General features: G+C 42.3%; 1 protein-coding gene and 1 long non-coding RNA gene across 2 annotated transcripts in view; one reads left to right on the plus strand and one right to left on the minus strand.

Annotated features, from left to right (window-relative positions):
- The window catches only part of rtn4rl1b (reticulon 4 receptor-like 1b), a 175,593-nt gene that overhangs the window by 63,879 nt on the left and 86,225 nt on the right, over window positions 1-25,489 (minus strand). The gene's annotated exons all lie outside the window — the stretch shown is intronic.
- The window catches only part of LOC133504643 (uncharacterized), a 31,812-nt gene continuing 7,358 nt past the window's right edge, over window positions 1,036-25,489 (plus strand). The window contains exons 1-3 of the long non-coding RNA XR_009796041.1: window positions 1,036-2,272; window positions 16,657-16,777; window positions 23,368-23,439. This is a non-coding gene — a long non-coding RNA (uncharacterized LOC133504643). The remainder of the gene's footprint in view (window positions 2,273-16,656; window positions 16,778-23,367; window positions 23,440-25,489) is intronic.

Here is a 25,489-nt window from a genome sequence, read left to right on the forward strand (position 1 = left end):
TGAATGCGTGTTTTTCTAAATGTGCCCCACACTTGACTGTCGACCACTCCAGGGTGTACACTGGCTTTCCCCAAATCCTCGAGGAACAGCTCTAGTTCATCCAGGACAAATTTGTGACTAGTTTGTCCCAAAACAGTGTGTTCTGGCAATGCTATTTTCAAACATTTGTGCTTTTCAAGCCCAACAACCTAAGCATGTCTACAAGGACGGGAGTCAGTACTGTGCAAATAGTGACCGAGTAAATACAATATACGTCAATATATCCCGGTCTGTTTGAGTGCCTGACTGGCTTGAGAGAGGCTGACAGAAGCTCATTTTCAACCATGGACTCGCTGCCATCAAAAGGCTGAGCTCACAGAATCACTGGCTGTCAACACGGGGCCAGGCAATTGCTGCTGAATGAAATTAGCTAGTAAACCAACCCCGCAGTGACAAATTTGCACTTTTTTTTTTTCATCCTACTCCCCCTCCCAACATGAGGTTTTGTTGAGCTCTTTGCATCAACACGGCTATTTTCTGCAAAAATAACGATCAATATGAAACAAAAGATACAAGGAATCGGGGACAGTCAGTCATGTAAATCCTCGCTGTCTGGCGAAAACTAGCATTTTCAGGCGCACTAAGAACTGTTTTACAATGCCGGATTTCATAAACCCCACCACAAATGACCTCTTTTTACACTTTTAGCACTAAAAATACTTGATGCTATTGTTTTGTTTCTGGTTAGCGTAATATTGCCTCTATGATGAACAGTGACTATTGCTACTTTTATGTTCACGTTCAAATGATCAGCTCAGGAAGTCATCAATGCATTTACAGAATTCATAGTTTGACATGCATGCATGAAGCAGACTTGGTTTTGCTTGACTAAATATATGTTTACTGTCAATCATCTGATTAGAATCTTACATTCATAATACAAGGTTATTGAGTGAGGATTAACAAGGATCAGCTTTCATCTTTCGTGTTACATGCAGTTTCTGGTCGCTAGGCGACTATAATATGGGTTGTTTTCACTCACCTCACATTTTTTGCTGAACCGCCGTGCGCCGCCATTTAACCTCCCTACCTAACGTGTACCCAGTGTGAAAGTCTACGGAATACTCTCGGTTTCTGTTTGTGCTTTTGTGTTTCACTTGGTGTCTCGGGACTCAAGTACACAAGAGAGGACTTGCTAACCATCAGAGAGCCTTCTGACTTTTTTTCGACAGCTCTCGCCAACTCGCTGAAGCTTTTTCCAAAGTTTCTAGTCGGCGCACTCTTAAAAACCTCACGACGAAGCGGCTCGCGGTCTGCGATACAAGTCCGACAAGTCGAAAGCGGGGACATCGTCTAACGCTTCCGACGAAAGACTTTGGACATTCTGCAGCTCTGTGCTTCACGGAGACTTGGCCTTGTGGACGATGGTCCGACGCTGCTATCCCGCTCGACCGGCCGGTCTCAACCTCCGTCGTGCTGATGTGTCGCTGAGCTAAGCTAACAAGCCTTTTCGATACTCTTTTCGGAAGGCCAACATTACAGTTAAGTCACTTGAAAGATATAAGAATTTCGTGAAATACTAGATTTGTTTATTCTTTTGTCTTTCGGCAATTGTCATCAAATTTTAAACAAATAAACATTTCGCTTTGCTTGTGGTGAACTAATACACAGGTTTTACTTTTTGAAAATAAAATGGAATAAATGGAGTTTGCTTCGATTATTAAAAAAAATAATATTCCACCGCCTTCCGTTTTCCATGTTAGCATACAGATAAGTGCTCTTCCTTTGTGATTTCTGTCACATAGAGTAAAAGATGAAGGGCACAATACTGCGCCTTTGTTATGCAGTTCTGAGTCCCATGATGTGTGTATGCCAGGTAGCCCAATAGTCAGTCTGGGCTAGGGATCGCAAAAAAACCGCTTACTTTCATAACCGGTTTTAACCGAACAGCTGTTGCAAAAAAAAACGATTAACCGGTTTTAAAACCGGTACCATTGTGGTGTTTACATAATTCACCCGCGGGACCTCGAGTAGGGGTGCGGGGTTCCGCACGGACTGTTTTTGTTGTTGCTCCTCCGGAGTGACAAGTTCACAGAGTTCCCCCCGTTATGCGAGTAGTGTTTTGATGTGTGCCAATAAAACAAGTTTTGTTCCTGTGTCCGACACTCCGCCTCCGACTCCTTTTCTCCGGCGCTACACCATCGAGCGTTAATTTACTCTGCGGTAATGGGGTAGTTTGTATACAATATTGACAAACAAGCTTGTTGAATGTGGCTTTCAACAATGCACTCGTGTAAGTTAAATTTTTGATATTTTTTTTGTAAAAATGTTTTGATGTTGACATTCTTCTTTCGGACTTTCAGAAAGGGCATGAAAGTATACCGAGCGTTTCCTCGATGCCATGTTTGATGTTTCTTTGATTTAACTGAATGTTCTTTTGAGGCCAACTTTACTCTAACAGCGAAACTTGAAAAAAGTGGAAATGATGTTGAAAAAATAGCGCAATGTGGAGTACCGGAACCGGAATAAATGATTGGAAATTTTAACCGACTTCGAAAGTCCGACTACGGTTTCGGTTTTAAAAAAACGAAAACCGGTAACAACCGGTTATTTGTAACCGGTTGCGATCCCTAGTCGGGGCTTTATGTGCTGTCGGTCGTGTCTTGCGGTTAGAAACGTAATGTCGTCCACCTTGCCAACGTTTGAGTAACGGAGCTCAGGGATCGAAAATGGCTGCTGTTCGAGGCAGCCCAACGGGTGGCATCACGTGAAAACGACCCATAGAAAATGGATGTTTGAAGGACAGTTCTGCCAGCCAATGGGGGCACTTGTCTTCAAATTCAAATGATATAGCATTCTCTCATTGGTTGTTCAGCTTTGTATTTTGAACAGGACCGTTGTGTACAAGTCAAAATCATAAAGTGAAGCAACTGGTTCTTTAGTCCAGAGTGCCCATCTCGCCCCCTCGATAATTGCGCTTTACATCTTCTGCATTTCTGAAGGGCCCACCTGGCGTTGCATATGTAAGTGTTGGACTTTATCAGCGCTCTGCTATGGTGGAAGAGACCAGATCATTAAACTGAATAGTTTCTGTATTCTGTTTCCATCTTAAATGAGCGCTTCTGCATCTCCATTTAATTCCCCGGTAGTCATTATTGATATTAATAAAAAGACAACTGCTTGCAATGAACAAAATGGTGACACAGTGAAAAAGGAATCTCAGTTCAACACATTTTATCAACTGGAAGTGTCGCCTCCAGCGTGATCCCGTTCCACAATCAAACCGTCAGAGCCGCTGAGCTGCTGCTAACTGCGCGGCCCGTCCGCCCCAAATTAAACCCGAAAGGAATGAGACACACGTCATGGAATCGATTTCATGCTGAAAAAGTGCACCCTGCCACAAAGCAATACTTAGTACGAAGTTGATTATTGCTGATGTGATCCGATTACATCGATTGTGCGGGAGCCATCTTAACTTCAGAAGCCAAAGCGGCCGTGATGTTCAAGCCCTTAGATCCAAGCAGATAGATCCATTGTCATGAGCACACAACAGGCTCTATTGTCTCCATCAAAGGACAGAAGGATAAACATGATTTTTGTGTGTGTGTGTGTTATATGAGAGATGCAACATGGTTGTGCCGTGGTTAGTTATGGATTCCACGAGGGACTCTCAAAATCGTTAGTTGGTTGATGGAAAATATGCCCCACTAAGGCGTCCACAAGGGGGTGGACAGCTGTCTGCTCAATAGTGGCCTCACACACGCACACGCAAACACGATTTTTAATTCACACTGTGATGGTATCACTGATTCTTTTGTCCCAGCTCTTTTGTACCAGTTGGCGCGACCGTGGCTTGTTGTGAAACATGCTGGGACTTTTCACAAGTGGGTGGTATCAGTGCGACTCCATTCCAAGTAAAAACAACAACAAAAATCAAGTTATTAGAGGCACTCTGAAGATCTGTTTACCACTGATACCACTGGTTTACAATATATTCAAAGGCGGCTAAAACCCACAAATTGCTAAACACTAAAGAATGCCTTTCATAACCGCGGCAGGTTTTAGCTTTCATAGATTTCAACCTAAACATGCACGCTCAACGGTTCTCAACAGGTACTCAAACGTGAGGCGTGAAATACTCTTACTGGTCGATATCAATGAGCTGTCCTAGATGAGAAAGGCTTACAGTAGCAACTCTTCAATTTGAAGGGTACCTCCATGGCTGGATGGCGCTTCCACCGAGATCTAATGAAATAAGCAGCATCACATGAGGTGGATTATAAGAATTCATTATTGGTTACGTTGGGTAGAGTTCATTCATGGCCAGCGTTGTAGAATAAATAGCCTAGATTTACCAAATGTGCTCTTAAATCCTACTTTTGTGCTTTTGTGCACGACAGCTGTGGCATTCACATTATTCCATTGGGGATTTGGTAATTCCACAAACAGCAGTGCTTTTGAGCATTCTCCTTGCATTCTCGCATCTGTGGAGCCATTTCAGGTTTTTGAATTGAAAAGGATTAAAATCGCTGTCATTTTATGTGAATGAAAAATCGACGTTTTGCTACCTAAAATGCAAATGTCTGAAAAAGGGTCTCAATGTCAGGGTTTTGAAAAAAATCATCTGTGTTAACCTTGGGACATAAACCCTAAAAAAGGTCAGAGGACATGCATGTGGGCAACAATGGAAACCAATGATGGACCACACTTTTTTACCCCACCATCTACTTTTCAAGCAGCCAGCTACTCGCAATCTACCAACGGTGTGGGTGGTGGCGGGGGGGGGGGGGGGTGTTTGTATTGCAACGACTGCCATGGAAAAAGCAAGAGACAGACGGCAAATAGGAAGCCAGCTTGCTAGAACCCGCCTTTATGTGCACATGCGCAGTGACACAGGTCAGAAGAGGCCAGGATTGGTCAATCGACGTATCAGCCACACCTGAATTAAGCAATGAGGTGGATGATAGGCATTTTTTTGGGGGGGCATAGGGTCACGCGATCGACCTAAACTACCTTGGCGATCCACTGGTCAATCGCAATTGAGGCATTGGACACAGCTGCCCTAGAGCTTATCAAGACGGTCCAACAAAATCTACGAATATTTCCCTGCCATTGTGACCTGCATATAGTAAAAACCATAAATAATCTGACATGAACATATTACCTAGCGTTTTCTCTCTGAACACCATCATATTGGATTTGAAACAAAACAAAATGTGCTTTAATTGCAGACTTTTGGCATTCATTTGAGGGAATTGAGAACCAAATCTGGTTCGGTGTAGAAAAGACATTTTGCCTTTGCCTCCCAATTTTATAGCTAGCAAAAGTAATAGGTCAAATGAACAATCTGAAGTGAAACTTTCAACTTTTTAATTGCGCATTCTTTGCTTTGTGCAAAGACATTTGGGTGGGACGAACCCAGAGTGGGTCAATTGGGTCATAGCTACCAATTATGAGCAAGTGGGTACATGTATACACCAAATACCAAGCAGGCAAATCAAGCCGTCTTCCTCTACCTGGGAAAGACGGTTTGTTTTGAGAAATGACCAATCCTGTGATCTGCAGTCCTTCCACAAATGCACACATCTACATGTGCATCATTACCACTGATGGCTTCTTGTGTCAGGCTTCCGGCAAAAGCAAACGCTCCATCTCGTGAAACGTGAGACGCTCGTCAAACGAGCTTATCCCATGTTTTCCGCTAGCAACGAGCCCATGAGAAGGCGGAAGTCTGTAAGATGGTAACTGGGGCGATAAAGAGATGAAGGGCCCCATTATGGATACTGCACCCCCCTCCCCCCATCACTTAAAGTTTAAAGCAATGCATAGAGGGAGAAGCATAACGCCACCATGACATCTGCGGCTTGATTTCACAACCTCGGGCGGCCAATCATCTCAACTTATGTCCGTGATAAAAATGAACTTCATCTACATGGACAGTGGAGATAATTTCACTTTTGATTAGAATAATTCGCGGTGGCTTTAAAAGTGGGAACCTGGTTCAGCATTCTCCATTTACAAATAATAAAAGAATGGAATGGAAATAAATTTTTGTCAAAGACATTGCCGTGGAAAAGACTTCATGGAACCCCTAACTTTTACATAAAAGTGTATATTTGTGTGTTTTTACAGTGCGTTTCGTGATGTGTGCGCTGCATGGCGAGGATCCATATGCTAATTGCACTGATCTGCACACTAATTAACAAATGTAGTGGACTTTGTAGTGCACACACTGGACCAATGAGATGCATGTCACTCGACTTGTGATAAACTCAAATCAATCAAAAACATAGATCTTGCAAAATATGGCATATCAGAATATTAAGTCTGGCGCCTCCACCAAAAGAAAAGAAAAGAGAAAGAAAGAAACCGCTGGTGTTATGGTTTTGTTCCCATTTGGCATCTGTATGCAAATAATTTCTTTCTCTGGGCCCAATTAACGACTTATAATTGAACAACGGCTTCTGGAATGATGTCCACTCGTAATGAGTCACGGGCGTAATTAGGTCAATGAATAATTCATACGCTTAGTTTGTCCCAAAAAATGCATGTGACACATGCGTGGTTGGTCCTCACGCTGCGTTTAAATGATAAGAGAAATGATGAATGAATGATGAAACATTTAAAGAGGGTGCTGATTGTTGGCTTTAGTCTGGTTTCCTTTTGAATGGGACCACATGGGGAGAACGATTACTGAGAACTGGTTTCCTTCTCGCTTTTGTGCAATAGTGTAAAATGCCGACAGAACTTGAGTACAGGTTCTTGGCTAGAGGACAAGATGGGGTTTAAAAAAACTGACAGACTAGGTCATGTATTGATGAGGTAAATAAGTGAATGTATATGGACAATGATTTTAAATGTCCATATGAGTCACTCACATTTGAAAAATGTACAAGTGTGGTCAGTCATGCTCGCAGACAAAGTGTGTGATTAGGGATGGAATCTCAAGACCTTAAAAAAAACTTACTGGATTAATATAACATAACTGTAAATTAGAAATAAAATAAACAAATACATAACTAAAGTAGAAAACAAAAATTTCAATTTGATAATTTCCAATTTTAGAACACGATATAAAATGGTATTTAATTTTTTTCATGGATAAAAATTCTTACTCTGACAAACTTTATGCGAAGAAAAGTTAAATGCACTGGCCTGTCAAGGAATGAACACGAACGGTCTATACTTGCAATGTTTTGAAAATGCTGCAAGTTTAGTTCAACATAATCGCAACAAGCTAGCGATACATTGAAACAAACATTCCTGTCACCAATCGTGATGCATTGTTATAATCTAGCGTAATTTACGGTGGTATCTATTGTCAATCTGTTGATGAAAGCTAGCAGTAGATGATCTATATCTTCCTAAAGCATGTAGAGGGGAAACGTTTTGAACTTCAAGGAAACGTGTACCACGGGGAAAATGACCGTTCGCATTTAGATATATGGACAGACTAGTCTAACGTTAGAACTTAGATCAAGTCAAAGTAAATCACAATCTCATATTTATTATATTTAGATACTGAAAAATTACCTGTGTTATATCACAGAAATGTTTTCAGTGTAGCTGAATTTCCTTTGACATGGCTCATTATGTTGATGACTTTCGACGTAAATGCGCTTGCAGTACGTGAAGCAGCTCTGAACATGCTCGTTTGGGGTCACTTCCGAACATGCTCTGCACGGTTAACTTGCATCTCCTGTTTCCGGGTGAATACTGATGGTTTAGGAGCAGGCTTCTTTTGTTCACAACATTTATGAAATATACACGTAGATTAATGTCAAGACTATACAAAATAAGCGACATCTTCCAATATCTATTTTTTTCTACTCATGCGCATGATGCATGCGAGCGCGAAGGGGCGTGAGCTCATCAAATGTGAGTGACTGCCATATACATAATTTTGAAAGAGTGTCCACCTGTCCTAATAATCCCAATAATCAAGAATTGTAGCACCCATCAATGGGGGGCTTGTACTGCCAAAGCCAGAGGTAAAGCGACAACGTGTTTGTTTGCAGAATTGATGTGTGGCTTGAACGAAAGGCCGTTTCACTTCCTGTCCCATAATATGTTCCTTGTAGGAACTCCAAATCCGAATGCAGCAGCGGTCCTGGAGACCACGTGAACGAGACCGTGGCGCTGGGACATGTACACATGCACGAGTGCCATTTTCATCCTCGCGTGCCCTTTGCTCCTCTCGGTTTTCACCTGTCTCTGTTCCATGCGCCTGTTTTACATTTCAATCGTATGCCAGACTGATTTTCCTCGTCCTAATAGTAGAGAGAGGGAAAAGGTATAGAAAGAGAGAGAGAGGGAGAGAGAGAGTCATCCCCTTTGGGTAGTGAAGCGATTAACGTTTGAAAGATCCAATCCTTGCATCAGACCTCACAAAAACCTCCTCCGTGGGAACCCGCCTCTCCTCCTCCAGCACCTTCCTCTCTCCGTTTCCCTAGCTTTCCTTATCCTTTTATTCTGTTATTACGTCTCCATCTTCAATACGACCGGAATAAGACGTTCAATGCATGCACGGCGGTGACTTGGAATAAACGTTCCCTCGATAGCTCACGAATTACCAATTTATGTATTTATCCAGTACTATAATGCAACCTGAGGATCTGAGGTAGAATGACTTTTCCTGCATTTGTTATTCCGCGAGGCAACTTGGACTGATTGTTGTTGGAGGAAATGAATGTTGACAAAGTGACATGCTAACTGCAATCTTAACTTTTCCACCAGTCCAAATGCTGTTGATATTGTGCACATTTTGCCATTAGGTCAACTTTTTATACTTTTTACAAAATGTGATCAAAGAGAATTATCCATCCATCCTTCCAAAGTCATCTTAACATTCTAAACCTTCCAAAATAATTTACAGTTTTAATGAATAATGACAAATGCACCATGCGGCAAATGTGGGACTTAGCATTTTTCATTTTCACAAGTGTGAAACATCAGCCAATGTGGAAGCTAAATCTAAGTCCCTGTTACCATCCATCCATCCATCCATCCATCCATCCATCCATCCATCCATCCATCCATCCATCCATCCATCCATCTTCTTAGCCGCTTATCCTCACAAGGGTCGTGGGAGTGCTGGAGCCCATCCCAGCTGTCAACGGCCAACCCTGAACTGGTTCCCAGCCAATCGCAGGGCGCAAACAGCCACACTCACAATCACATCTAGGGGCAATTTAAATTGCTAAGAGAATTAGTTATGTTGAAATAGATGACTATGATATTTTCAACAGGGTAGCCTGTAATTGTAAACAACTCAATTTCCAAACTTTTCTTCCCGACACTGCTGATTGCCACCCCTTTAAAATAAACTCAAAGATGTCGACAAACTCGAAACTTCAAATGTGCTGTGTGTTCACGAGAGCATATAGCATGTTAGTTAGCATCCCGCTTCCGAACGCGTCCTCTTCCACTGTTATCAGGCTGAGGGAGCAAGTGTACTGGTCCCTACAGGAGAAGTGGAGCCCGGCGCTTAAGTGGCAAAGGACTAATCCTCCTAGTCCAATCCACTCCAGTAAACATGAATCCTGCACAACCAAAACTGATATGTGTGGGCTTCATGCAATGTGGGCTGCTTCCACTTCGTGTGTGTGAATTTGTGTTGTGTGTGCTGTGTGTGTCGGGGGGTTATTGTTGATTTCTTGTCATTAAAGAGAGGAAAGTGTAAGAGCCTTTCTGGCATATCAGTACTCAGCAGGCGAAGGCAACAAAAAGAGGGACAGACCTTCTGCACTGATTTCATAAATGCAAAAAAAAAAAAAAGATCCCACAAAGATGTCATTATCCTTCATCTCTGCGATGACGGGAGAGCGATATTGTGCTGCGATTCAAACCGCAGGCAGAAAGAAAGTTGAACATCGGCAGCCATCTCACTGAGGGAAAAGATGAATGACATGCTCAGTAAAACGGTCCTAAATGCTTTTTTGCCCCGTTTGAATGTGACGACGTTCATTGTTTTTTCGTCCCCCTATGTGACCGTCATTGTGATTGCTTTTTTAAAGGGCAATGATTACCTCTTAGATTACATTTGAAATGGGAATAAAAATACAATTTATCAAACTATTGGAATTAGAAGACAATTATGGGAAAGGCCATTTTCCTGGTGCAACCTTCTGTAATTGACCAAAATATTAGGGACACTTATTGGATTTCAAGATGATGAAATTCACAACAACGGCTTAGCAATTATACCTTGAAAAAGATGATAACGTGCAGTTTTTATTGACACTACCAGAGGAGTAGTAATTCAACAACATGGCTATCATTGTGGTTCATAATATTTTGACCTTTTTAGTGAACACCATTTTCCTGGTCGCCATAAATATGATTTCATCTTCTTCAATTAACCCCCAGACTATCAACTATCCACTGAATGAATGCATTTTGAGGTGGTTAACAAACAGGGTTAAATGCTACAAATGGCATCAACATAACATACTGTTTATTGTTATTAATGAAAAAACGGCAGCTAGTATGGAACCACGCCTTTTTTCACCACAAAACATGATTTTGACGTATATGGCTTTTTGTAACTCCCTCCATGAAAATCCTCTTGAGAGATTTGTTTTCGAGAAGAAGCAGGAAGTGATGTACAGGGCCGTAGCGTACTCGTTTGTTTCTATTAGTTTTACCTGCGGGAAGGTAGCTCATGTTCCTTCATGTTACCTAAAATGCCGGTTTGTTGCATTGCTGGACATTGCTTGAACACTCGGGAGAATGGATTTGCCCTTCATAAATTTGCAAGAGATCCGGTTCGTCGTGAAAAATAGATTACACAGGTGCAAAGGACGAGAGCTTCGTGGGTTCCAAATAACAGGTAGGTGTGTATACAGCTACTAAAAAAAACAATCGCTGGGGGGTGGGCGTAATCCGTAAATCAGGGGTGCTAAATGTGTCGATGTGCGCATCGGAAGGCTTCTGTGCAGCAGCCTCTGAAAGTTGGCTTCGGTAGGCCTTGTGGATCGCCACTGGCCTTGTCGAAAAGGCCAAGCCGCTGGCCTTGTCGGCCGGGGTGGCTCGTCACAGTACCGGGCCGCGGTGGCTCATCTCTGCCAAGGAAGTGGATCGGATGGGGAGGCGGTTTGGCAGTGGCTTCGTCATCGCTCGCGGGTGGCGTTTATCACCGCCGCGCGGAGGTTGATCGGACGGGGAGTTGGTTTGGCTGTGATCCACACATCATCTAAATATGGCTCGAAACAATAGGGTAATATTTTCCTGGTAACTTCACTAGGTTGTAAGATGTTTTCTTCTTCGAAAAGTGCTTCCGTGTCAGAAGGGGCGTGTTCGTCTCCCAAAGTAGGGGCCACAGCATGTTTTCAATGGCGAATGTCCGGGGTGACGTCACGGGCAGGAGATGCAGCCAGTATTGCGACCACTTGGATGTCGAATGACACTTCCGCAACTTTGTGCATGGATAACGCGCTCTCCGCTCATATTTTATCGTAAAGACATTGAAGTGAAAAATGTTATATGTGTTTTTCATTACAATATCTATTTTAGAATGTTTATAGGGATGACACTTGACCTTTAAGATATCAATTCAGTACATGGATGGATATGAAATCGTCTTTGCAGTTTTCTTGAAATTTTGTACAATGGAAGACACGGGACAATGAAGGACTTAACATTATCCTGATGGAGATGTTTATTTTTTTAAGTGGGTCTTAATTAACAGGTGTATCTGAATTAAATCTACTTGAAAGACCCAGCTGTTTAACGGTGAGACCTGGAAATGATCATCAGACTCTGATGCCAGGCTCCACGAACATTTGAAGGTGTGGAAAACCAATACCTTGCACTTCAGCAACAACAAGTACGAGTCTTGGAATTGACCCAAAATGGCTGCTTTCAACCATAAAGGGCGACTTCCTCTTCAATTTCAATCACGGTGAGATTCGATTCTTCATCGTCTTTTGATAGATATGGCCACCTAATTTATTATCGATTGAAGACGCTATTGTCAAGCCGGATGTTGTTGCGGGGGCCACTTCTGATTGCAATTTGGGGATTTGTTTACAGTGTGAAGGTGTAGAATTTGATACTGCACTACCCAATACAGCTCTCACATTGGACCCAATTGCGTTTCATGTTCCGATCGTCCAACATCTCATCACATTTTCTGCCTTTCTTACCTCCTGATTGTGCGATAACCTTCTGTGGGAGGAGGGTTGCGGGTAATAATAAAAAGAGCTTGTCTCTCTTTGAAGAAGGTTAAAGACACCATCAAGAGATGTTTGTTTGATGAAGACATTCGCCACAGTGGCGGTCGTTCCCCACGTGGGAGACATCATCATCATCATCATCATCATCCCCATCACCTCAATTTTTCCATCCCAAACATCTTAACTGGAGTGAAGTCAACACGTCTAGAAGAAAGTTAGCAAAGGGCATCGTTTATTTGTTGCTGCCCAAAGAAACCCAACATGGGATATTAGAACTGACGTAACATCCATTCTGCAACGCAACTCCCTTGAGCATTCCGCCTTCTTCCCCGATCTACCCGGAAAATGTTTTTTAAGATTGGCCCGTTTGTTTGCGGCTTGGACCTGTGCGCCATTGGAGGTGTGTCTTTTCACTGCTAACAGCACTCTGCTCTACTGCACTAAATTCACGAAGTGAGCATACTAACACGTCCTCCGTGCTGCACGGCTCATTTCCCATGTCAACAATTCACAGGAGGAATGAGGGGGAAAAAAAAACCTGGAATCGTCCAATTGGATTTCTACGAGACCATTTGCAAAGCCTTTTGCGGTGACCTTTTGGTGCTTAGGGTTAATCAAAGTTTAAAAGTGTTCGCATCCCTTAAGGAGTCACCGGGGGGGAAACCGGATCAAAGTCGGATTCGTGATGTTAGACGAGGAGGAGAAGTTTGAGGACAAATACAAAGACAGTGTGTTGGATCGCAGACAGACTAAAGTATTGCGGGTACAGGCGAAAGTACAAGCGGTTGCTACAGCTACAGTGAAAAGCAAAAAAAGCGTCTAATATAGTGTGTCCGGTTACTTTTCTCCATATAGTCTACATCTGTTGAGTCAGGAATCCGGATGTTCCATTAGCAGTTCGTGCACTCTTCAGGACCTCTCCACACCGCCTGCTCATTCATATTTTAGGACTCAGAAGGGGGCTCGAGAGCTGTCCAGCGCCTCAGCGGGACGGTCCGAACATCTCAGTTCTTTTTGACAGTCTGCCTCAGCATACAGAGGGCTACTTTTTTGTCGCCGGGTCGTGTGACCCTTACATAGCAGCAAGTGGTGAATTTGAAGGGTTAAGACGACTCGCCGAACAGCAAGCCAGTGCTCTAGCATGTGTGTGGGTTTCTGCCTAACAGTGAACCCACACAGCACTCTGATCACTCATATTCTGATGTCCTAACACTGAATATTAAATCTCCTGACAACCATTTGACGAGACAGATCCGCTACTGTAATTCCAAACCGCTTACCCAAACTATTACTGTTTTCAAAGTTGGCTGGGATACTTTACAGCTTACAAGAACAAGCAATACAAAAAAATGAACGGCAGGAGAAGTTCCGTACCGTGATGAGTTGGCGTAATGTTTCGCTTTTTGCCTTCGCTGGTACCCTTCTTAGGTGGTATACCGTTAAAAAAAAAGGCTAAAGAACAAGCAAAAACCCATTTGTGGAGTTACTTCTTTAAATCCTCACCGAGTTTATGGTGATGGATAGACTTCTGAGGTAAATATTTCTAAAATATTTTGGTTGAATTTATTTGCACTGGGTTGGTCAACTTTTGACATTACAATGCTACATGTATTAAATAATTGATTAATTGTATTAATTATTAAACCCATCATTCTGATGCCATCTGAGGTAATTGAGACATCTTTGAACCTTCCTGGTTTGTTTCTTGCTCCCCTTATCCTGTTTGTCACTGACCAACATTGGTGTTGACGACAAAGATCAGCATTTACATATTGAACAGTTTGGACATTTATAATGGTTGACCCAGAGCAGATCAGAGGGGAAATAAATGGATCTTTCCGACATGTCGATCACTTGTACAATAACAGTCAATCAGATAGCTGCATTTAGCTGTAACTGTCACATTGCGTCCTGCTCCGTCCAAAATCTTAATTCCATGAACATATCTGCGCGTTAAATAGTTGAGACCTCTCTGGAGAACACCTCTTGGTCTGTCTGGCGCATTTGGCAAAAAACATACCGCAATGTTAACGGGAATACGTGATAGAGAATCCACTTCCAACGTGTATTGTTCAATCGTCATTTTGGAAGATTGTGGGTCATGGCCACTGTTGCTAAGGGGGGGACGGAGCTGAAGATCACCAGTCAGAAAGGGGCATCATTAATAGGCCTTTGCTGATTTTGATGAGTGAGAGGAAAAAGGCTAAAATTTGGCCTGATTGTCTTTGTGTATACTTCACGTTAGTTGCCCCCAAAGTTTAATCCCTTATTTAATCTGAAAAACACAAAACAAGATTGAAAGAGGAACATTTGGATGATTTTGGTATGAAGAACCCTATTAAAGACCACTTGAATGAACTTTCTGGCATTTCCGCTTCCGAGCCGTGAATTCACCCGCGTGTTTGTCACAAATTTGCACAAGTCGAATTGAAGTGTTGAGCCAAGCTGTTTATCGGGTTTGGATATAATTTACAATTCCAACCACTTAAAAAAAACGAAAAAAAGTAGTGCACAAACTGCATCTGTAAAAGCCCAATTAGAGGTTTGGGAGGGAGAGTGAGACATAAAAACAAAGGGAACCTCAAGAGAGATGCAATGAAATCACTTTAGAAAGACTATCAATGTAAATAATTGGCTCTTCTCTTTCTTTGGGGCCCACTTAAAACCAAGTTGTTTGTTCTTGGACATTTTGGTGTTGGGAGCACACTGCAATCATGTTATCATCACGAGGCGGGCCCTCTGTTCTGAGTGGTGCGGACCCTCATCGCGGGAGCAGGAATGCGCTCGCCTGGTTTGGGGCCACGGCGGCAATTTGTTTCCCCGTCTTTTGCGGAATTTTTGTCCCGCATGAGGAGTACAAATAATTCAGGGGGAGGGCAGTCACGGCAGGTGGTCCAGACTGTTCCCTGCTGTGTAAAAATGTGTCTGTTGACAAAATATTTGCTGTATGACTGCATCGCCATTTGGACGATTCCAAACATTTTTGCGGTCTCGTCATGAAAACCACCAAGCGGAAGCCAAAGTAAGGCTGACTTTGAGATATGGAACGTCAAAAAAAAAAAAAAAAAAATTGACAGAAAAGGTTGAATCTAACTATGATGAATCATCAGGAGAAAACCATTTAAAACCACCCAGCAAAGCAGAAGAATGGCACTAATGGTGTGTGGCGGTATCAATTAAAGGCGTCAAGTGGATATGGAGGAGTGCAGAAGGTGTGCCAGGGCACAGAAGGATAAAAAAAAAAGTGATAAAAACGATGAGGGACATTTTGAATTTTTACACTCTGCTGAAAGTCAAAGGTGGTCTATTTAAAGCAGACTATGCTTCTTTTTCGCCACAATTGAAATGCTTCCCAGGTATCATAATAAAAGGACTCTGACGCACTCGTAAACCCCGTACACCTTTCGTCACCGTGACGGCCGCAGTTGGCGCTTGCGCGTTGCGACAAAGTGAGGGCGACGGTCTGAAGTACCGGAATACAGAAAACTGGTGTGTAAGCCGCTAGGCTGTGAGTGACTTCTGTTTAAAATATGCATTTTATATCTAATACAGAGTGAAATGTCTTAGCTCCATTTTGGATTGAGGTCCTTCATATTTCTCTGTCTACCTTTACTAATTACACTATTCAATATTAACTTTATATTGTTCCGTTGAGCCTGAAAATACTCTTGTGCTCTGTTCATGATGAAGCCCTCTGAAATCTGCTTAGCAACAAAACGGACGATTTATATATATATATATATATATATATATATATATCCCGGACCTTCCTTTGTGTAGTTTGCATGTTCTCCCCGTGCATGCGTGAGTTTCCTCTGTTAACTCCAGTTTCCTCCCAGATCCCAAAAACATTACATTACAACATAATTGGAAACTCTAAATTGCCCCTAGGTGTGATTGCGAGTGCGGCTGTTTGTCTCAATGTGGCCTGCGATTTGCTGGAAACCAGTTCAGGGTGTACCCCGCCTCCTCCCTATTGACAGCTGGCATAGGATACTCCTGCGACCCTCGTGAGGATAAGCGGCTAAGAAAATGGTGTGTGTGCGTGTGTGCTTTTTAAAATGGAGTTTAAAATGAATTGTTTCTCATTATGACGGCAAACTTTTCTCATCCTGATGAGAAACCTTTCTCATTCTAATGAGAAACTGAGGCCAGACGTAATGCAAACTTTAAAATGTAAGGTTTTTAGTTTAAAATTGAGATTTAATAATTTAATTGAAATTAGGATTTCAAAACCGGGTTGAGATTTTGAAAATGACTGGGTTGGAACGGGGCGACACGGTGACGCACCTGTACAGCTTTGGCCTCACAGTTCTGAGGACCCCGGTTCAAACCTGGCTCTGCCTGTGTGGAGTTTGCATGTTCTCCCCGTGCAGCACTTGCTAAAACTGAGGGACCACAGTTAGCTTATGTGTCTATGTGTGTTGTGTGTGTGTGTGTGTGTGTGTGTGTGTGTGTGTGGCGGGTTTTATTCCCCTAATCTCTTTATCTCTTTTTGCAGTGTTATTGAACAATGAGCTGCTGAATTAAATTTCACACGATCGCCGACAGAGCTAGGCGGCCCGTGACAGTAGACGGCCATCTTTGGAAGGGGGCTGGGGGTTGTTCCAGCTGCAACTACAGTAAGTCCGTTAAAAGCGCTGTGTGCGCTGTACTTTGTGTGTCGACATACAGTACGTGTGCTAATGCAGTCGCCTGTCACATGGCTTCTATTATAAATGAGCGCAGTGCACAAGGGGCAGCTTGACCGAATAAGTGGCAGCTGGATAATTTAGAGTTCTGCGGGCTGCTGTGCCGTCCTTGTGTTAGCTGAGCTGGCAAAGTGTGTGTGTGTCTCATGATAACGCATGTGTGTGCAAACATGGTGCTCGCGTGTTTGCATGGTTTCACAAAGATAAATAATATTGCGTTTGCACCATGGCGCAGATCAAAATGGAGACGTGTCGAGTTACTTTTTTTCCTGATAGTTTTTAGAGTGGCAGCACGGTAGATGACTGGTGAGCATGTGTGCCTCGCAGTTCTGAGGACCGGGATTCAAATCTGATCTCAGCTGTGTGGACTTTGAGGATGAGCGCTATGGAAGATGAATTAATGACTTTGCAGAATATGAAAGTTGTCGCATTGTGACGGCCTCAACATTGACACCTCATCTTATAAGGAGCGCTGATCGGATGCTATTATGTTGAATAAATAAGGAGAATTGTAGCAGTGGACCGCAAACAATATATTATTCCATTTTTGTTGTTACATACTTGGCCATTAAAGCTGATTCTGATTCTGATTTAACTTGGAATCAACCCTATACACAAATATACACACAGTATGTAAGTGGCAAGTCATGGGCAGAGGAAAATGGCGGAGATGTCTCCTCCTTTGTCTTTTCAACCCCAGGCAACAATTGGAGTACGTTACTTCGGTTAATGACTACAATGTCTCGGCATATTCTGTTTTCTAAATTGTTCTCATGAGCTTAAATGTGTACGTGCAAAGCGCAGTGAGGTATTGTTCCCCTTAATATAAGCAAAGTTTTTCCAATTCCCGTTCCATGAATACATTTTCTAGAGGACAGATAGATGAGCAATACTGCTTCAGTTTTGAGGTTGGGGGTTGGAGTCCTTGTGTGGAGTTTACCGTAATGTTCGGCCTATAAGCCACGACTTTTTTCACACACTTTCAACCTTGCGGCTTATGCAATGAGGCGGCTAATTTGTGGATTTTTTCTAACTCGAGCAGAAAAGGTAAGAGTCAGACCAGTGGAATATTTATGCCCAGGAAGTGACTTTTAACGGTATGTTTTTTTTTAATCGGCCCTGTTAGCGCTGAACTAGCATTAGCGCTGTGCGAGCTTGTTGCTGCTGTGTTACTGCCGTGTCTCAGTGATTTTTACTGGTATGTTTTTGGTTTTTTTTAACCGGCCCTGTTAGCACTGTGCTAGCATGTTGCTGCTGTGTTACTGCTACTTCTCAATGATTTTTACCGGATTGTTTTTTTCAACCAGCCCCGTTAGTGCTGCGCTTGCGTGTTTCTGGTGTGTTACTGCCGTATCTCAGTGATTGCGGTATGTTTTTTTTTTTTTTATGGCTCTGTTAGTGCTGTGATACCATGTTGCTACTATGTAGTTGCCGTGGCTGTTTTTATTTTTTTACGAGTATGTTTTTTTTTTTTTTTTTTACAAGCCCTCTTCGTGCTACCATGTTGTCACTATGTTAAGCTAAACTAAGGTATTATAACTTTGAAAACTCTGTGTTAGACTGTGTACCGTCTTTGTAAATATCTCATGTTTTAATGTGGGGACTTGCGACTTTTACACAGGTGGGGCTCATGTATGTACCGAATGGTACAGTATTTCCTTTACAAATGTTCTGGGTGAGGCTTATAATCGGGTGCGCTCTGTCGGCCGGAAATTACGGTACATGTTCCCTCCCTGCCTCTGTGGGTTTTCTCAACGTACTCCTGGTTCCTCCCACATTCCTGAAATATGTTTTAGATTTATTGACAACTCTTGGTTTTCAGTTCCAGCTTGGACTATTCTGATTTTCCCTGTTTTACAACAACAACACTACAATACTTTCATAGTACAGTCATTGTATTCTGGAGTGAGAATACTGACAGGAGTTGTCATTGTGTCATTGTTATGCAGACTGCCTGCTTAATATTGAGTCCGTAGAGGCTGATGGAAGACATCTCTATCAGCTGCCGTCACTGTTTCTCTACGTGGATCTCTTTCTGGGGGCAGACCTGTCAACGAGACCCTCAGTTTTGGCGTACCCATATGCCACTTCATGATCGTCCTGGGATTGGTGCCAAAGTCCTTTCTGTCCTCCGGGGGAAAAAAAGGGAAAAGTTTCCTTTCTGACAGAGGAATAAGACTCTCTGAAAGGACAGAGCCATGTTTTTTTGGGGGTTTTTTTTTGTCTCATGAGTCAGGCCAGTATGAGTGGAATGCTAATGGAGGAGCAGATGGGAGGGTGTCCCGTGACCTCAGCCCACATAGCACCGTTGCCAGGAAAGGTAAAAGGGTCTCTTTCTGGTGAGATGGGGGATGGGGAGGCGGCGATAAGTGGGAGTGTGTAAAAGCCACAGATGGCGAGACTCAGAGGTGGACTCACACCAAATGAAAAGTTAATTGTAAAGAGATTCTGCGAGCAGAAATCACCGACAACCTCAGTGTACATGAAATGCACTGCGGGAGCTACGTTTAACGTAAGAAATGACATTTGTACATTCATAGATTTATTTTCTGTTGTTACTCACGGAAAGGTCATCTCTCTGGTTCACACAAGATGACACCAGATGGTGCAAAAGCTATTCTGTTTTTGGTTTGGTGCCATCTGATGATGTTTTGGTGTCAAAGAAGTGAGTGATTTGAGGAGTTTCAATTAGACATAGGTAGTGCTTTGCCACCACCTTGTGCTACCTATAGGTAATTACAAACCATTTTAAGGGGTCTCAGCAATTCTAGTACTTCATCGCACAGTGATCACATTTTAGCTTTCTTATTCACAAAATCTATGCATGTCTTTTTGTGCCCTTTCAGTAACATTCTAAAGCGCCACAATATGGTGCCAAACCCCTGCCTAAAAGTATCGTAGTTATGTCAAATAAACATCGTTAAAGTAATAGATCTCAACTTAAGAACTAAGATCTTCGAATGTGTGAGAAGAGCAAAGTTTGACCTGGGTCGTTCGTGGAAGGTACAGAGATTGTACTGCTCATGTGCAAATGTACACTTCCATTGCATTCTACTGACATAAATATCGGTAAACCATTCATTGTCAAGGCTAATGTCGGAAGATGACGTTGAAAGAACGTGTTTGGAGATCTTAGTTTGTAGTATATTTGTGGTTTAAACTTTGAACAATATTCATTATAAACATTTTAGGGAGGTTTCCGTGATTCAGGTATTTTTTGCACCTTCCCGACCTGAGCTCAGTCTCTATCGCAGTACATAGTGTAATAATAGTGTAATTATAATCACATGAGCTGCTCATGCGCTCGTTGAAAATACAGAAGAAGACTATTTCGATTTCACAGATGAAAATGGTGACAAGTTATCTTTTTGAGAAAAACAACTTTAGGATGGATTATGTAAAGTTTCATTCATAACTTTTGACATCAGAAAATGCTAAATTCTTATCACACACTATTAGACATTTTTTTTTACAAAATTTCACTGATCGTGGGGAATTACCAATAGTCAGAATATTTTTTTTTTAACACTGGGAACAATACGGCACCATGAAAAAACAAAAATCCCATTTTCATTTTGTGGCTCCGACTTCAGCGAAGTCAGAACGGGTACAGGACGAGGAGAAATGATTGATGATTTGGACGAGGCTCAGACGAGGAGGCCAATTCTCCGTAGATTCATTTAAGCAGAGAACGTCAGTGGCGACATGATGATGAGCACATTTGGAAGTAGAGGAAATGATTTCTGAAAGTTTCCAAAAGAAGATTGCGTGGAACTTGTGAGCGCTCAACTTTGAGCTTCTTTTTGCCCATTCTTTTGCAAAATGGAACTTCGTTGATTCTAACTCGAAAAGTTCAATGAGGCTGAATTTACACTCCAGGTCCGATTGGCCAATTGCAATTTAAAGTTCCTTGATTAAATTTTTCTTCATCTACATTTCAAGTGACACATATCCGATATACAGTAACTGTGTAAACAGTACACATGAAACTAACTACACGATGAATAAAAAAAAAAAAAACCTCCAGGTTTCAACAGCAGGAAACCTTTGGCTACTTAAACCGTATTTAATTGTCTTTGCTTTTGTTTTTGAGCAGAAGCAAGTACAAGATGCACTAAATATGTACAGTGTACTATTAGTAGTGAAAAAAGTGTGTAATTGATGCCATTTGTACAAATATTTCAAACACATTAAACAGTACCTTAAAAAATGGCTAAGCAGATGATTAGCTCTTGAAAAAAAAAGTGCCAATGCTAATTTCCACGAACAACCCAGGCTAAACGTTGCCTATCCTGACACACAAAGATCTTAGTCTCTCAGTTGAAAAATGTTCACGGCAACATATTGGTACTTCCTTGACACTGATTTCTACTGGCAGCATCTTGTTGCATCTTGGGTTGTTTCAGTAAGAGCACAATAACGCTGCACTCACATTGTCAGGTATCGGAGACGTATTGGATATTTATCCCTATGTGGAAGAAACCCCATTCCTATCTGGAGTCCATGCATTTTTTCCCTATTTATAGTGCCATGACGTACGTTCCACTTGTGCCACTTGAGAGCAAAACCATCCAAATTGTGTCACTTCAACCACGCGGTGTAACTCCAGCTTTAATAAAACTGCGTGAAGCCTCACCACTTCACATCCATCAGGTGAAACATGACCGTGCTCGTATTGAAATTAATTAGCAGATTGTTAACTTATCTTAACTCCAGTAATCCGCCTGGACCGCCTCTGTGTTTAACAGCACAATTAGCTTGATGTAATAGAAGGCTGAAAAAGAATAGACGGGCTTGTTTGGAGGATTATCCGCCCGCAGTCGAATGAATACGATTCTACAGCCGGGTGTCATTTTGAGCCGCGTACGGGTTGAATCAGAATGTAATATAGGCCGCGGAGTGACAAGTCGAGTGTCAAGTGTGCCCCTTTCAAAGCCGTAAAGGAGAATATTACAGAGCTCCCGTTTGAAGCCTTTCAAAAACTGTTGGGACTTAGCAAAAAGTGGGGCTACTAAATTAAATAACTCGGAATGTAACTTTGCTGCAATGTCACAGCTGATACTAGTCAAATAATGGCCGATGTTCTATTTAGGGCATCTCTGGTGGTAAACCTTCCAAAGTCATAACCAACTACCACATACAGCAAATACTCTAAGTCCATTTGCTTGAGGTCTTGAGTCGTTAGCCTCCTTGGCCCCAATGGCAACTGGAAGACATTTAATGAAAAAATAAATTCCTCCAATCTGGTGTTGGTTTTCATTTTGCCATTTGCAGTTTGGTGTAACGCAAACTGCAATAAAACATCGCCTCTCAATTTGTGTAATTTATATTATCCATCCACCCATCCATCCATCCATTTTCTTTTGCCGCTTATCCTCATGAGAGCTGCAGGGAGTTCTGGAGCCTATCCCAGCTGTCAACGGGCAGGAAGCAGGGGACACCCTTAACTGGTTCCCATATAGTTATGGTTTGATACCATTTCAAACTCATCAGTCAAGACAAATTCTATTCAAAGTATAATCATGACTCTCTATAACATCCAATAAAAACTCACGTTAAATTATTAAATTATAAAATTTAAATTAAAAGTGTGTCTCGTGTAGAGACGTATCACTTAATATCACATACTTCCTTAACAATAATTACTATTTTTCAATGGAGCCCGGGATTTGACGGCTTCTTTTGGTATCAAGGGCAATACAGAAATGAGACAAAAATCGCTAGTATGTGAATTTTTCAGTCAATTTCAAAGGATAGTTTCCATCCATCCATCCATCCATCCATCCATCCATCCATCCATCCATCCATCCATCCATCCATCCATCCATCCATCCATCCATCCATTTTGTTTGCCACGTATGCTCCTGAGGGTTGCGGGGAGTGCTGGAGCCTATTCCAGCTGTCAACAGGCAGGAGGCGGGGTACACCCTGAACTGGTTGCCAGCCAATCACAGGGCAGATGAAGACAAACAGCCGCACTCACAATCACACCTAGGGGCAATTTGGAGTGTCCAATTAATGTTGCATGTTTTTCGGATGTGGGAGGAAACCAGAGTGCCCAGAAAAAACCCACGCAGGCATGGGGAGAACATGCAAACTCCACACAGGTGTGTCCGGGATCCAACCCGGGACCTCAGAACTATGAGGCCAACGCTTTCCAGCTGATCCACCGTGCCGCCGGAATATTATCCACAGTTCAAATCTAACATTTTCTGATTTTCTTGAAATTTCAAGCGCCTTTACTACACTTTGATAGTCACTTATCAAAATGATTTTAATGTGCTATTTTGAGGAAGAATCGCTCCTGCAACTTTAAATTACAGAGTAATGTTAGCAGCACTGCTAATAGTTGCTATTTCCTGGCTTGTCCACTAATACGTAATAAAAACTACTAGCATATGTCATATGGATCACGCAATCAATTTTAGTCATTTTAAATGATTTAAATGTGTTATTTGAGTGTTAAATGTATTATTTAGACGTCAATTAATTCCATACTTTATTTTTCATGTGACTTGCAGATTTTCCTGGTGGGAGTTCTTGAGCTGTGACATTGAAGACAAACAAAGTCAGATAAATATCCGCTGTCAAAGGTGATCCAGTATCATCACGCTGTGTGAATTAAATTTTATCAGATTTGAATAGATTGTTCCACTGTTTAAATAACAGAGCAACAACATGACTCTTAAGCAGTGCTCTCAATCTACCAAACCTCGCTCCCGTATCGTTAAAAGAAAGCCTTTTTCCATCCACTTGGCGAAAAACAAGACGGTATTAAGTATGAAATCAGAGCAGTTCAACCGTTGGTTAATTACTCCTCTCATATTCATATGACGGGCGCTCGGTGTTTAGAGCGCGGTGGAGCTCTCATCAAAAATTCAGCAGCATTTCAAGTCGTTGCGGCGTGATCGAGAAAGGCGGCCCCTCCTTGGAAAGAGAGGTCATCCGTCAACAACCCCGACAATCTGTCCCAACACTTTTGATTCATTATTAAGTGACATTTGGACTTCCTGTCTGGCCAGGGACCAGAATGCTTCATTGCAATTGTGAATCATCCATCTGGTGGTTTATAGTGGGGGTGGGGTGTATGGTTTGGACCGAGAGCCAAAGATCAAAAAAGCGAGACCCCTTTTTAAAGAGAAAAGAAAAACAAAGAGAATCTGTTCGAATTCACAGGTGATAATGCATACTTTTATTTTGAAAAGGAATCAGAAGCTAAGTGTTAGCATAACAGTCCGATACTTGGCCACGTGGCCTTGTGGACTTCGAGGGCGCAAGACAGGACTATCAACCTAGGGAGCCTTCACGTTGGACTACTAATTTATAAAGTTCCCTCAAGGAAAATAAATGCAGTAAATCGTAAATCAAAAATGATTTGATCCCCATTACGGAACGCTAATGTCTGAAGCCGCAAAAACGACCTGACAATAACAATAGCAAAAGAAGAAATGAAGGCATTATTAAGTGCACGGATGGCAGCGGCAGTAATTAAGTTTAATGGGCCACACGTCACAAAGCCACACGGCATGTTTTTTAATGAGCGAAGCAATTAAGGATGTGATTTCAGGGGGTCCAACCCGAGTAAGTGACGGTTCATTTTAATTACGCGAATCACCGGCATACACCTCACTGGAGGGAAGTCAAAAAGTGAAAATGGGGAATTAGTTTTTCTTCTATGTTAGCCCGTTAAACAGTCCATGCACTCGTGCGTTCTCTATCCTAACTAGTAAGACAATTCAGCGCAGTCGTTGAACTACGGCCTTACTAGAATTTATTTCCCACTACTGTATAATATTTCCACATCCTGGTTGGAAAACTTTGGCATACTAGTAGGACAACTACATGGAACTGGTAAGGGATAAATACTAGTGGGTATTTTGGTGCTACCAGTAGAGTACACAGGCTATTATAAATGTCAATCACCGCCATTGACGGATGTTGAATTCAAATATCAAACATCCAACAACTATCAACATGGACGCCTGGCAGTGAATAAGTTTTTTTTAATCGTATTTGTCACATGCCTACAAGTTGGACATAATAATGTCTTAAGTGCAGCACAGTCATTTACTTGTATAGTTTAAGACTATGATGCTAGCTAGAAGAGGTGAAGATCCAGAGCCATTTTCAAGCATCCATCCGCCAGACCAGACAAGTGTTGGTTGTGTAGAAGCACAATCATGCAGAAACCAACCCCCAAGGGATGGTTGCCCCTGCTACCATGTCAAAATAAAAAGCTAAACAGAGCTGCTAACCCTACTTTTTGGGGGATGCACACATTAGCATTAGTTAACATTGCATTTTGATGAAGGCATGTCATATACATCTTATTAGGATGTCTGGAAACTTTAAAATTTTGAAAAATATGTACACACCGTGGCACAGCTGTAAAGCTTTGGCCTCACAGTTCTGAGGTCCTGGGTCCAATCCTGACCCGCCTGTGTGGAGTTTGCATGTTCGCCCCGTGCCAGGGTGTTTTTTTTTTTCCCAGGCACTCTGGTTTCCTCCCACATCCCAAAAACATGCAACATTAATTGGCACTCTAAATTGCCCCTAGGTGTGATTGTGTGTGTGGCTGGCAACCAGTTCAGGGTGTACCCCGCCACCTGCCTCTTGATTGGCTCCAGCACTCCCCGCGACCCT

Source organism: Syngnathoides biaculeatus, chromosome 8, assembly GCF_019802595.1.
Source record: "Syngnathoides biaculeatus isolate LvHL_M chromosome 8, ASM1980259v1, whole genome shotgun sequence".
NCBI classification, from domain to species: domain Eukaryota; kingdom Metazoa; phylum Chordata; class Actinopteri; order Syngnathiformes; family Syngnathidae; genus Syngnathoides; species Syngnathoides biaculeatus.